The 6348-nt window shown below is 50.4% G+C and overlaps 3 non-coding genes across 3 annotated transcripts; all 3 read right to left on the minus strand.

Annotated features, from left to right (window-relative positions):
* Positions 1-225: 225 nt before the first annotated feature.
* TRNAP-UGG (transfer RNA proline (anticodon UGG)) lies at positions 226-297 on the minus strand. Its single transcript has one exon. It is a non-coding gene; the product is annotated as a tRNA-Pro (tRNA).
* Positions 298-1289: 992 nt separating this feature from the next.
* On the minus strand, positions 1290-1379 carry TRNAY-GUA (transfer RNA tyrosine (anticodon GUA)). The gene is given in 2 exon segments: positions 1290-1325; positions 1343-1379. It is a non-coding gene; the product is annotated as a tRNA-Tyr (tRNA).
* A 909-nt stretch (positions 1380-2288) lies between these two features.
* On the minus strand, positions 2289-2361 carry TRNAT-UGU (transfer RNA threonine (anticodon UGU)). Its single transcript has one exon. It is a non-coding gene; the product is annotated as a tRNA-Thr (tRNA).
* Positions 2362-6348: the final 3987 nt, after the last annotated feature.

The raw sequence follows: 6348 nt of genomic DNA on the forward strand, positions 1-6348 counted from the left end.
GTCTGGGGCATCCTCGAAGGAACGTCCACGCACCCGGGCCATTCTGGCCCGACACAGGTCCCCAGCTCGGGGCGGCCCCGAGTTTATTCAGCGCTGCCCGCTGTTCAGCTTTTCAGGAGAGTCCAAAACGTAGGCGTGTCTGCGCAGAACTTTTGTAAAGAACTCGGATGTGCAGTCGTTAGTAAGAGTGAGAGGAGCGGGACAAACCTACTTTTCAAAAGTGCAGGGCTCGTCCGGGATTTGAACCCGGGACCTCTCGCACCCAAAGCGAGAATCATACCCCTAGACCAACGAGCCACGGTGCCTCCCGCCCGCTCGTCTTCTCTCTGACTTCCATGTCAAGTTTCAGTCTGCAACGGTTCGCAGGTGGTTCCAGAGCTTTGCTGCTTCTGACATTTCCCCTTTGCCTCGCTTAGTGCCTCGGCGCGTTTTGCGTCCAGTCTGACTCCGGTCTCGTTTGTGGTCCCCGATCCACGTCCCGGACCTCTCTAAGACGCAGCCATTGGGGTACGGAGTCCCCCGAACCTCACCCGGGTTCTAGCCGCGTGCAGGAGCCTGGTAGGAGCCCGGCGGGCACGGGGTGGCGTGTGAGGGTCGCGCCCGAGCTCCGTGGCCGGCTCGCAGGGATCAGGTCCCTCGTTGGGATGCTTGGAAAGCTGCCTTGGGTCGGCTGCCAGCGCAAACCCCAAGATCCTAGAGGCAACAGGAGCTGGAAGTGGCCGGGAATAAACCGGCGTGGCCTGTGCCTAACTCTCCCCCAACCAGACCCCTCGCACTTCCGCTCAAGGCGAATCAAATTTGCCATCTTTGCCCAAACTCTTTTCTCGGGCTCTCCCAGCCTCATCCGAACACAGTGTCCAAATCCTGTTCCTCCTTTCAGTCGTAGCAGCACCGAATCTTTTTGTGGGACTACATAAAATACTGTGTGTGCGCGCGCGCGTGTACACATATATACATAAGGAAGACTCACCCCAGAATGCAGTTGGGGTGCAAATCACAGCCGTTCAGGCCGCAGCACCCACAATCCTGGGCTCTCAGCAAGAGCTAACGGAAGGTTAGGGCAACCTGGTTACGGGAACATTGGCGCTCTCACCCAGGGGACTGGGAAAGTTGCTTTCTTTTAAAAAAAAAATTTTTTTTTAAAGACAGTCTTTTTTTCCAGTAGGGAGACGAGTAGGTCGAATATTTGGACAAGTGTCAGTTGTAGTGAAAGACGTCATAAGATACACCGCCACAGAAGGTGAGTTTCTCAATCTGTGACCGCGAATCCAAAAGATCAAAAGAGCTTCTCCTTCGAGCCGGAATCGAACCAGCGACCTAAGGATGCCCGCACAGACGAACTCTACAGTCCTCCGCTCTACCAGCTGAGCTATCGAAGGGAGCACGGCGGCCTTTGTGTGGAATTCCCCTTTCAGGGTATCAGTTTACAGAGGCGGGCGCGGGCGCAAAGGGAATTGGACGCACGGCGACCCGTAGGCTCTTTACAGACGCCGCGAGCCCGCGCGAGCCGAGGCTCCGGATTCTCCACAGACCCGGCTGCGGTCGGCGGCGCGAAGCGCGCGGGCCGGCCCTCCGGGAATGTGACGGCCACCGGGCACTAACAACACGCTGGCTGCCAGTTCGGACCGCGCACCCGCCACGACCGGGTGGCCGGGTTGCAGCCGGCCGATGGCCGTGGGGAAGGAACTGCGCGCCGGGCGCGGGGCCGGGCCGGGCCGCGGGGCCTCCCTCCGGCCCGGGGCTCTGCGCGCCCTTCGGTGACGCGCTGCGGTTCACGAGCGCACCGCCTCGCGGGGTGAGGGCGAGCCGCAGAGTAGCCACGGGACCGCGCAGCGGCGCTTAACCCCAAGCTTCCGTGGGATTCACTCGGGAGAAAAGGAAGCCACGGTTCTCGAGTTCGCGTCAAGTTTAGTGACGCCACTGGGCACCTTTCAAAGTCCCGCCGAGACAGGGCAGTGTCCTGGGGGAAATGCCATCTTGACGGGCAGCCTTTGTCCTCCAGGCGAAGGAGGGCCTGGCTCTCTAGTCCCTGGTCGCGGCCCGGGCGCCCCGGGTGGCGGGGAGCAGGTCGGGCCGCCCGGGCGTGCGCGGAAGCTGGCTGCGTTCCCGCCGCCCGTAATGGTGGCCGCCACCTTGCAGGCAGCACAAGCAGCACCTGGGCACAGCTCCGAGGAAGCGGTGCTGCCCAGTGGGTGTTTGTTTATTCGGGACGTTTGAACTGTGGCGAGAAGCTTTAATTGATTGGATTTTCTCGTGGAGCGAAGAATAAAATAAAAGTACACGACCACAGGCCCCAGCGAGATTTGAACTCGCGACCCCTGGTTTACAAGACCAGTGCTCTAACCCCTGAGCTATAGGGCCTCACAGGGTAACCGCTTGCTTCTTTATGGGAAAAGGATAGTTTTGTATAGTTGCTGCGTATTTAAATCGGTGTAGTGGAATATTGGAAACAAACGCGTTTAGGATGTCTTTCCGATCCATATTCTAAGATTGAGGATTCGGTGTGCCGGCTCTTTAGTCTCCCTAAGGATGACGCCCTATGTGAGGCAGTAACGGGAGCTGTGGTTGACACAATCTCCCCACTCCACATTCTAACTCAGAACGATGTGGTTTTTTCTCCCGTCATAATCTGAACGTTCTGTAAGAGGTTCAGCTAGAATGTTCCGTGGAGGCAAAGGATGTTGTGCTTTGGACATATTGTCAGGAGAGACCAGTCTCTGGGGAAGGACATCGTGCTCGGTAAAGCAGAGGGGCAGCGAAAAAGAGGAAGGCCCGCAATGAGATGGATTGACACCGAGGCTGCACCAGTGGGCTCCAAAATAGCCGTAATGGTCAGGACGGCCCGGGACCAGAGTCTGAATCGACGTGAGGACACTTCACAACAACATCCTGAAAGTCTAGAAAGGGGGCCTGTCAGCGAGAGCAGAGTCTATCGCTGAGCTGGCAACTGGAACCGGGTGTCCACGCAGCGTCCTCCTGCACTCAGAGTACCACCAGGTCTCTTGCATGGCTGCTGCTTTTGAGGGACCTTGCTCGCTGTTCTGAGTCTCAGCACCAGAGTAATCATTCGCGAATTTATTATTTCATTCATTGCTTCTTTCCAATGACACCTACTGAACTCTTGTTCTGTGCGCTGGGAACTAGGGATCTAGCTAGCTATGGCCCTGACTGAAGACACTGCCATAATCTTGTGGGACAAAAGGACTTTAGTTTTCGTGAAAGAGAGCAATGAAAAGTGCCAGGTGTCCAAGGCCTGTACAGAGGAGCGATTGACCTATCACAGAGAAGGAACTGAGCTGTGCGCTGAAGGGTGGGTAACACAGACAAGTTTAGGGGAGAGATGATTTCTGGGAGATGAAAATTTACGAGCAGAGACCAGGAGAAAGCGAGAGGCATTTAAGGGACCACAGGGAAACCCTGACTGAGGCTGAGGCAGGCCCTCTTGGAAGAGAGAAATCAAGTTTGCTGCCTGGTAGACTCAGGGCCGCCCCATGCGCCATGAGATTGGAGTGTTGTGATTCGTGAGGTTTCTATTGGCTGTTTTTTTGGAACTAGATTGCTAGGTTTGCCTAGTGGGCTAGATTTTTTTAATTGAAAAGGAGAATAGGCTGTAGTTTGTGCAAGCAGTAGCAGAAGAGACACGATTTCACAACAATTAGATCTCTCAGAGGAGAGGTACACCTCTGTCCTTGGCTCCATGCAAGAAAGAATTCATGCGGAAGCCTGGTTTGGGATCCAAGTGAGTTTTGTGAGCGTTAGAAGAAGTTTCAGGTTTACACGGCACCCGCAGGCCTCCTCACACGGTGGAGGCTCCCTAGAAGCTGCTTGGAGAGTCATGTGGTCGGCTCCGGCCTCCAGCCTTTTTCAATTATTCAGAGGGGAGGTGTGGTGGACGACCCTGGTCAACCCCATTAGCTGAATTGAATTTACCTGGCCTAGGTAGGCTAATCTAGGTGCAATGCCCACCCAGGTGTACCTCACCTTCCTGGCCAGAAACCTGAACCTCTGAGCATACACAGTGTACCACTCCTCCTTGGTCGTTAGGACGGACCTGTGAGTATGCGTAATGGATGCCCCAGTGCCTAAGCTAAACTACCTAAAATATTCTTCAGGTGCAGATATGCAGAATGATATCATGGGAAGAGAAACCACAGTCTGGAGAGCACCAAAGATTGGCTATGGTGCCCGTGGCACTAGAAATGAGATGGGTGATACAGGTAAACCGAAAGAGAGTCCTCGGAACTCAGATAAGAAGGACAATAAAGAGGAAAGAGAGAGGCTTCACAGGAGGACATGTGCAAAGAAATAATAGAAACTGCCTGAGACAGGAGAGAGGTGACGAAATGTGAAGGTTTTGATTGGCTAAATTTGGAATGAGCATTGAGCAGTTCTTGGGAATTGTATCACAGCCATTCTTGTGCCTAGAGTTTAGATGAATAGATCAGTGTGAGATCAAATTAAAAATTATCCATTGAATTAGAGCTTCCAAGATCTCTGCGCTCTTGAAGGAACAGAGTACAAAGAGACCACAATAGAGGCTTGCTCATGAGCTTTGGAAATAGCTTCCTTGCAAGTATTTACCATAGCAGCGACTATCCAACATCTTTTAAACATCCTTACATTTGTGGTTTCACATTTAAGTGAAATTTAAAACTGTATAATTTTCTTTAGAGAATTTGCTTTTCTTGTGGCAAGTATGTGATGTGACCTAGGTTCAATCAATTAGAGAAAGCCAGGGAAGGTTTCCATGTAAACGTGTAAATTAAGAGAAAATAATCCCCCTGTGGAAATTCGTACTTTTCTCCACATATCATAAAACATCATAGTGAAGATGTCATGTTGAATTACTGATGGTACCATGGTCAAGTGGTCAAATGCTAGCCAAAAGGTGGGAGGTTTGAATCCAGCCATTCCACAGGCGAAATATCTGGCAGTCTGTTTTTACTCTACAAAGGTAGAGTCAAAGATGCCCGAGGAAACAAAATGTGTTGCTGTGTTCACACCCTCTATCAGGGTAGAGGCTTGAAGTTCCCTTCCCGTCCAATGAAACAAAGGATGTGGTTTGGTTCACAACCTTTACTAAGGTGGAGGGGAAGGGAGTCTTAAAGATGCTCCCAAGGAAACAAAGAGTGGAGCTTTGTATGTTATTCCCTGTAGACTAGAGAAACAAATCTAAGAAGACACTCATATGTGTATATGAAAGAGCTTTATTTAAAAGGGCAACTGTATATTGACAAAACATCCCAGCCTAGTTCACATCAAGTCCATAAGTCCAATATTAGCCCATATGTCAGATACCAATCTAAAAATTCCCCTTCAGATTTACGCAACACACACAATGATGCTGAACGCAGAAACACCACAGGCCAGTGGGTGAAAAGTCTTGTGGATCCAGTGGTGCTGGAAGCATCTCAGCGCTGATGTGGGTCTGCATTTGTCTCCTCCACCTCCAGGGCTCTGAGTCCATCAGCACAGCTCCCTATGTCTTGTCAGCAGGAAGACGAAGCAGAGGAGAGGCCCACCCCTTCCAGGGAAGAAGAGAGGAGTTCCCAGACTCCTCAGGAAAAGACTATGCCCATAGGCCTCCTTGGCTATGAACTGATTGACAGGCTAGACTCCACCCCTTTGTAAATTAACAGGAGATTATGTAACTGCCACACTTTGTTCACACACTACTCAACTGTAGTGATCCTGTAGGACAGGGTAAATCTGCCCCTATGGATTTCAGAGACTGTAACTGTTAATGGTCTTTCTCTGGTGGAGCTACTACTGGCTTTGAACTGCAGATCACAACCAAATGCATAAACACACGACCAGAGTTCTCTAGCCTCTTTTAGGGTCAGGTCATAATCCTGCCCTAAACTTGTCCATTAGTGTAATAGAGAATACCCTCCAATATGGGACTATAGCCACAGGTGTATAGAGTCCTTAATTATAAGAAATTATAGCTCAAGGGTCATATTAATGGACTATAACTCAATCCATCTTTACACATCTCATTTCATTCTTAAGGACTTCCAATTTTTCTAGCTTCTTCATACATTCCTCATTCTGATTATTGATAATAACTTTCAGCTGTTTCTTCTAATTCTTCTTATCTTCTGGAAAATTCTCATTTATTATCTTGAAATATTGCTTTTATTTTTAATTTTCTTTCTGTTTATGGAAATGGAATTAAGATATATTAGCCCTTCATACCCTGTCCTCCATTTCTCTTAACCTCTCCTTCATAATGACTCTCTTTTTGTCTCTGTATGTTGCATCTTCGGTATGTTCTAACCCATATCCTGTTCACCAATTCTCACTATAAAACAAAAAACCAACTGTTATTAAGTCCACTCCAGCTCA

This window comes from Tenrec ecaudatus, chromosome 14, assembly GCF_050624435.1.
Source record: "Tenrec ecaudatus isolate mTenEca1 chromosome 14, mTenEca1.hap1, whole genome shotgun sequence".
In the NCBI taxonomy this organism is placed as follows: Eukaryota; Metazoa; Chordata; class Mammalia; order Afrosoricida; family Tenrecidae; genus Tenrec; species Tenrec ecaudatus.